This window comes from Morus notabilis, unplaced genomic scaffold (assembly GCF_000414095.1).
Source record: "Morus notabilis unplaced genomic scaffold, ASM41409v2 Scaffold1420, whole genome shotgun sequence".
Classification (NCBI taxonomy): domain Eukaryota; kingdom Viridiplantae; phylum Streptophyta; class Magnoliopsida; order Rosales; family Moraceae; genus Morus; species Morus notabilis.
This window is the reverse complement of record NW_010361775.1, coordinates 191,734-200,086: the sequence shown is the minus strand read 5'-3', so window position 1 is coordinate 200,086 and position 8,353 is coordinate 191,734. Positions and strand designations below refer to the sequence as shown.

At 34.0% G+C, this 8,353-nt stretch overlaps 1 pseudogene; it reads right to left on the bottom strand.

Moving 5' to 3' along the window:
• Positions 1-2,026: 2,026 nt before the first annotated feature.
• Positions 2,027-4,226, bottom strand: LOC21395407 (annotated as a pseudogene).
• Between the last annotated feature and the right edge of the window lie 4,127 nt (positions 4,227-8,353).

The window sequence follows — 8,353 nt, the reverse complement described above, 5'->3', positions numbered from 1 at the left end:
TTTTGGGTGTATTACTTATGCTTTGGTAAATTCTCAATTTCGTCATAAACTTGATGAAAAATCTGAAAAATGTATTTTCATTGGTTACTGTACACAATCCAAAGCATATAGATTATATAACCCTCTTAGTGGCAAGATTTTAATTAGAAGGGACGTAGTATTTGATGAAAATGCAAGCTGGGATTGGCATGGAAGTGATGAGAAGAGGCCACAATAGGTTCCTATGTCCATTGGAATCTCTCCAAATGAATGTCAAGAGCCAACTCCTACAAGTTCTCCAGCCAGTTCCTCTACGGCGTCACCAAGTTCATCAGCCTCAGCATCACTAAGCAGAGACTCTTCGTCCACTCTTGAAGAGTCTTCAGATGAGACACCACCCAGAAAGTTTAGATCCTTGAGAGACATCAACGAGTCTTGCCAATTTGCTCTTACTGTTTCAGATCCTATAACCTATGGAGAAGCAGCTGCAAAACAAGAATGGCAAAGAGCAATGATGGAAGAATTGATAGCAATTGAAAAGAACGGAACATGGGAGATGGTGGACTTGCCGGAAGGCAAAAATGCAATTGGTTTGAAGTGGGTATTCAAGACAAAATTTGGTGCAGATGGAAGCATACAAAAGCACAAAGCTCGGCTTGTGGCGAAGGGATATGCACAGCAACATGGTATTGATTTTGAAGAAACCTTTTCTCCAGTAGCTCGTTTTGAAACTGTGAGGATTGTTTTAGCATTGGCTGCACAACTACAATGGCCTGTTTATCAACTTGATGTCAAGTCGGCATTTCTAAATGGAGATCTACAAGAGGAAGTTTACGTAACTCAACTAGAAGGTTTCATGATTGAAGGCAAAGAGACAAAAGTGTACAAGTTGAGAAAGGCATTGTACGGATTGAAGCAGGCTCCTCGAGCATGGTATAGCAAAATTGATGGATACTTTCAGCGAAATGGATGCTTAAGAAGTGAGAATGAGCCCACTCTCTACGTGAAGAAGGAAGCTACACCCATGAATATCAATGAAAAATTACAGTGTGAAGATGGGGCAGAGATGGCTGATGCTAAAAGATTCAGAAGCTTGGTTGGAGGTTTAATTTATCTAACCCACACTCGACCCGATATTGCATTTTCTTTTGGTGTGATTTCTAGGTTTATGCAACATCCTTCAAAGCTTCATTTTAGAGCGGCGAAACGGGTCTTGCGTTACATCGCTGGAACTATGGATTATGGGATTTGGTACGCAAAAGTTTCCAACTTCAAATTATGTGGGTTCACGGACAGTGATTGGGCAAGTTCGTTGGATGATAGGCGAAGTATTTCAGCAAATGTTTTTACTCTTGGATCAGGAGTAATCACTTGGAGCTCAAAGAAGCAAGCCACAGTAGCATTGTCGTCCTCAGAAGCTGAGTACGTTGCAGCCACTTCAGCAGCTTGTCAAGCCATGTGGTTAAGAAGAATGTTAGCTGAACTTCAACAAAGGCAAGAGGGAGCAACAGAGATATTTTGTGACAACAAGGCAACCATCTTTATGACAAAAAATCCAGCATTTCATAGCAGAACAAAGCATATAGATATTCGTTTCCATTTCATTCGTGATTTGGTTGCGAAGGAGGAGATAACTTTGAAGTACTGTAGAACTCAGGAGCAGCTGGCTGATATACTGACGTCGAAAGAAAAGTTTTTCTACTTCAGAGCTTTTCTTGGCGTTTGCAACTTTGAATCAAGGGGGAGTGTTGAAGAATGATTCAAAGTCTAACACGTTCTCTTCGGGTTGTTAGTAGTGTCCGTATTTTTCTGAGGTTGTTTAGTCAATTGGGTAGTCAATATTGTTGCTAATATTATGCTAGTGGTTGTAGTGGGTTTACGTTAGTGACTTAGTGGACTTAGTGGTCCGTAAAATTATGTTTTGTTTGTTTTGATTGTAAGCCTATATATAGGAACATTTGCTTCAGTATTTTTAATCAATCACAAAAGAAGAAGTTCTGAGAAATCAAACTTTCTATTTCTCTTTGGTTGCCTTTGTTTCTATCTGTTATTCATTTTTTCTCCAACAAAGGTACGTGTCCATACGCGGAGTGGAAAATAACCGCAGCTTTCCCACATCGCGACCTCTCGCAGCAAAACGCTGGCGATCATGGGAATTCTCCGACGAGAGCGCGAAGGGGCGCCCTCGCTTTTTGTAGGTTTCCGGGCATTGCATCAACCTCACGAGCTCTTTCAGCTCAAATTTCAGCATCTCAATCAACGGGTTTGGTTTACCAACCACAAAATCTTGAAGCTTGTTCTGGGCTTCTACCAGCATGTCCTTAGCATCCTCCAGCTTGTTGTCGTCGGCCATGAGTCTTGCATCTTTCATCGTCTCTGCAGTCTCGAGGCGTTTCGCCTCAATCATCACCTCCTCCTTCTCTGCCTCTACGGTTGTCCCAACGCGATCTATGCTTGCGACTAGAGGATTTCCGTTCAACAGTTTTGAGCTATCACTAGCTCTGTACATCCATTTTGTGTTATAATTATTAGATCAATCAAGTTTGTTAAGAAAAAAAGACAGAAATTATATCTAGTAAATTGCACCTGTACTTGTGTGTGATTTTGATAATCTCCACGCCGGTTTGTTCTTCTTTAACCGCTGGGAGAAGAAGGTCCACTATGATCTTGCGTACCTCTTTGTTGTAGAGATCGCCGAATGAGATAGTCACAAAATCAGCACCCTTCGATTGTTCATAGTTTCCGGCAGACACCGTCTCGATTTTCGACTCTTGATCTTTACCTTGTTTGAGGGTCAGCTCTAGGTCCTGAACGGCCACGGTGAGAAGCCCGGCCAAACACTGGGAAAATGCAATGCTCAAGTTTGAACATCTGAGAATGTTCCTCCCTTGCTTTTGTCTGCTATCTGTTTGAGCACCTATAAGACGCGTACGCATTTAAACGAAAAAAAAAAAAAAATCAAAAGAGACGACGATTAGCATCAGAGAAAAAGTAATAATCGAACAAAAGTTGTAGACATTCAAAAAAAAAAAAAAAAACATAGTAGTTAGTTTTAAGGGTACTTAAATCATCATACCGTTGGATCGTGGTTTACGCCAAAACCAAATGTGTATATCGGCACGTCACTGACCTCGACCTCAGTAGGATCATCACCTTCGTTTTGTCGGCCATCAGACATAAGCATGATGGCAGGCACACGCCCGTCGGTAAGTTTGCGGTCATCGAGCACTTCTAAGCCCATTTCAAGGCCAGCAGTGATGTTTGTTCTTTTCTTGAAATTTAAAGCATTAACTAGATTTTCAATCTCCAGTTGAGATTTTTTAGTTATTTGGCGCAATGGATTGAGTCATCACTGAATGTGACAACAGACAAACGATCATTAGGGCTAAGTTTTCTAATCACGAATTGCATGGCAAGTTTCATTTTTGCCAACTTCTTTCCCTTCATGCTCTCGCTGACATCTAAGACCGTCACAAGATCCACTCCGGGTCGGTCACTGTCAAACCCTGCTCCTATGAGCTCCACCATCACCTTGAATGGGCTTTCTTTCAATGGTGCTTTCGTGCTGTTGATGATTTTAGCCTTTGTTTTACCCACTATTTTGAACTCCGAGAATGATGCAATCTTTTCGCCTGAAATTTAATTTTTTTATCCGGAATGCAAGCATTGATCAGCAAAATATTAGCTTACAAAGGAATTAGCTTACAAAGGAGAATGCAACTAAGTTAGCCTTGAGCAAAATATTCTAAAAGCTAAATTATTTAGAATATTTTATTCAAAATGCTAGCTAGCCTTGAGCAAAATATTCTAATGCCATATAATATTAAGAACAATAATCAATTAGCTAACAAGAGAATATGGAACCAAGATGGATTCAACTTACATGTCCCCCTAGACCCTATTCCATTCGCATCAATTAAAAATATTTTAATTGATGATTTAATTTTTGATGTGATATTTTTATTGACATGACATGATATTATTTAAGAGGCATATGCAACAGATAAGAATAAATAGACACGAGTTGACTGTAATATGTCAATCCGTGAAAAAAAATATAAAAATAGAAATATTGTTGGATGATTCAAAAGCTGACATTGTGTGCGGCCAACCCTTCGATTAATCAGATTTAAAATGAACAAAAAACGTAAAATGCTCGTTATGTCAATAGAGAAAAAGAAGAAAAAACATGATAAACCTGAGTCATCTTGGGTTGGAAGAATCGGCTCATCATCATTGAAGCTCATTTTGCCAAGAAATTAAAGTGTCACACCAATCAAATTTGCTGTTCTTATTTCCTTACTCGCAGCTCATCAATATGCTATATATAAATGAACAAGTGTAAAGGATAAAGATTCTTTACTTTTTTGTTTTTTTTTGGGTTGGGTGGGGGGTTATTTATCCAAAATACAGCCTATGTAAAATTTGTTAAGTGTCTTCAAGAAAGAGAAAAAGCTAGGATGTTCCAGTTGATATTTTAGTCTCTTTATTTTTACTTAAACTAGACGCTAGGTAACATTTTATTTTTTAAATTTTCTTATATCTTTTATATTATTGTACAAACACACAAAAAAAAAAAAAGCGGGATTCTTTACTTGTTCATTTTTTGTTCATTAGCTAAAAAATAAAACTAAAGCTATGAATAATTTGTTAATTATATTTATAAAATATAAAACAGAGGAAAAATACTACTTTGTTAAACTCAAAGCCTAGTGATGATAATTTTTGAATTATTTATTATTATCACAGCTCGGTAATGGATGAAACTTAATTTGACTACAGAGTTTTATCTTTTATTAATTTGTATTAGGTTGATTAGTTTTCAGTTAATATCTTAGTGATCTATCTTACCCTCGTAACAGTCTATTATCTAAATTTTTCAAACATGTTTTGAAATTAGAAATGTGTCCTTTTAAATAAAATTAACTCAACTGTAGTATAGGTTTTCTGATTTTGGGGGCGGACAAATTCTGAATCATGTTTAACACTTACACTTGTACATGCCTCCTTTAACGAAAAAAAAAAAAAAAAGCGCTCTCATCATTATGTATTTATGTTTTATATACTGCACAAACAAAAGAAGAGAGGGATTATCTTTAAGAAAAGTAAAGATATTATTATTTTCTTAATTATAGTTTCTTAATTATCTTTAAGAAAGGTAAAACAAAACATAAAGCATCGTAACTTATGGAATTACAACCATAATAAAGTACTTTAGGAAGTTAGAAGCTATAAATTATCCAACATAAAAACTAAAATCAATCCATTGTGCCTAAAATAAACCCAGTTAGTCTTTTCTAGTGATTACCTTTCTCTAGAAGTTCCACGCCATCGGTTGTTAATTTTCTGATGTATCATTAAACTCATGGCCTAGTAACGCATGATTAGGAGCATGAATGGTGCCTTGTACGATGCTATCTTAGCTTAGGAAAACCATTTACTATTATTCATAATTTGTGAGTTGTTTATCATTATCAAAGCTTTGGAAAGAATGAAACCTTTACTACTAAAACTTTAATTTTGTAGTAGCTCAATTAGTTTTCAGTTGATATTTTAGTCTCTTTATCTTTGTTTAAAGACTATATAATGACTCACACGTTCACTTAGTATGATATTGTCTGTTTTACATTTTAATTGTCGCATGGTTTTAATTTTGGACTGCATCTAAAAATGCCTCATACCATTACATATAACCTTTTCAGGCAACTTGAACTGTACAACTTACACTGTCTTAGCCTTTTTTCCGCAACGGGTTAATAACTGTCATAATCACTCAACCTTTTCCAATATCCTTGTTGGGCACATTTCTAGCTGGTTTATAGCTATGATATCATCTGTAATAACCTACATCTGTACCTGATAAGTTATTGTCTGCTTTGCACCTTAAATTAAACAATTTGTTTTCAGGTTTCACCCAAAAAGTCTCATATCATTAGGAGACAGTGTCATTAGTTATAGGTTATTACACAGCTTACTCTATCTTGGCCTTTTTGCTTTAAGGGATTTATGATTGTGACACCCTCTGCAATATTTAATTTTTTAAAATCTCAAACCAAGTTTTAAAATTAAAAATATACTTTACTTTAAATAAATTAAATTCAATCTCTAGCTAATCCCTGACCCTGCTTTTTAGGTGATTCATATTCGCTCTTTCTCTATATATTAGTTATGAACGCGCACTCAGTTTATGTGATTCATTTAAAATTGACTGTTATATAAATTATTTAAAAAAGAGTGAGTAGAAAAAAAAAATAAAGAAGAAAAGAATACAAAATTTGTTGGTCCCACCCAAAAACTCACGGGTGCGACATATCTGTAAGAGCTTTAATTATGAAATTTTTTTGGGGGTATGTGGTGGTATGGACTTATTTTGTTTAGGAACTCACCATGTGGAGCACACTTTCAGAGTCCACCAATAAGAAATTGACACTTGGTATTTCAATAAGAAAAAGAGCGGGATTCTTTAGTACTTGTTTATCTTCTTTATTATTATTTTTCCTTTCTGTTTGTTAGCTAAAAGAGAAAATAAAACAAGGAATAATTTGTTAATTATCTTTAAGAAAGTTTAAAAAAAAAAAAAGACAAATTGTAACTTATATGATTACAACCCGAATAAATTACTTTAAGAAGTTAATTAGAAGTTGCGACGTGACTTTTTGATGGTCTGTTTTACTACTTTCTTAATTTTTTGACATATCATTAAACTAACGTCCACATCAAATAAAAAAATAAAACTAAAGCTAGGAATAACTTGTTAATTATCTTTATTAAAGGTTATAAACAAAAGAAAAAGCATCGTAACTTTTGAAATTACAATCAGAATGAATTATTTAGGAACTTGTCTTTCACACCTTGCACTTGTACGTACGTGTCTCGTTCAACAAACATCACAAAAGGAAAAATCCTTTAATTATCCAACATGAAGGGAAAAACCACCCTCAACCGATTAAATCTTTTAAATGCCAAAAGTTCCCTCATTAGTTTAAAAACAAAAAAACCACGAATCCCTTTTTTTTTTTTTTTTTTTTGGTTCTGCAAATCATGAATTGCTTTAAGATGTTTGAAGTTACTCATTCAGCGTAAAGTCTAAATACTCTAATGTATCTGTTGGGATTTGATTTGATTTGGATTTATTACTCAAAATTCTGATTTGATTTCCGGATTGCTTTTGATTGGTGATTGGCATTATTTTGGGATGCTCGGCTGATTGCTTTTATCCGAACCGCAATACCAATTCTCTTGTGTCCTATACTATTTCACGTTTTGGTTCTATATGTGTTTACTTTATACTTGCTAATAGACTCATCCCGTACTAACAATATCAAATTTATTTTTCATGTTTTCTTTCAATTTTGGTCCAAATACTCGTTGTCTCACCTTGCTCTCTAACCTTTCAAGTTTGACAGTGACACTAATGGCCCAACGTTGCACTTTTAGTCATTTCGTCACAAATTCGTAAATATTATACTTGTAAATTGTTAATAAACTTATTAATTTTTACTTATACAATAATTTATTATTAATAAAATAATAATTATAAATATATTACTAACATAGTAATTACTTTTATATCGGTTATTAATTAGTATTTTCTAATTATTTAGTATATTAGTTTATGATATATATAATATAATTATTAATATACACATTAACAACAATATAAAAATAATTGTAATATTATTATATTATTTTTATTTGCTAAGTGATTATCAATTATCAATTGCTTGATATATTCATTCAGGATTATTTGTTATATATACTCAAAACAAAATTTGATAAATATAACCAAACGCGATTTCACTTTTTTATTATATTCAAAATAATCTCTTAAAGAATCAACAAAATGCAATTTTAAGGTTCTAACACGATTATCATAACATTCTCATTTTTATTTTCATACTAAAAATAAAATCATTTTGAAAACGTTACCTAAGGGGCCGTTATTATTATTTTTTTATCTATCTTTCATAGGAAACTAGAAGTCGCATAGACCAATTAGTTCGGGGGAACGGACATGTTATAAATTATCATCAAGAAGTAATTAGACTAACAATTTCCTGATATATAGGCACAATAACATGCATAGCCATACGAAATTAGAGCGCAAGATCTATGTAACGATCACTAATTTATGCAAAATATTCTATGTTTTTATTAAACATACTTTAATCAACCTTGTTTTGCTAAAATTATAGTTGAGAAACAAATCATTTATCGCTACATATTCAAATGTAGGATTCCATTTCGCTACTTAAGATTTAATCCACATAAGCCTTCTTTGTTCTCTATTCATTTTTTTTTTTACTTAACACGCTGAAGCTAGTAATGAATGGTCAAACCAAAAAAAAAAAGAAAGAAAAAGCAAGCATTCTTT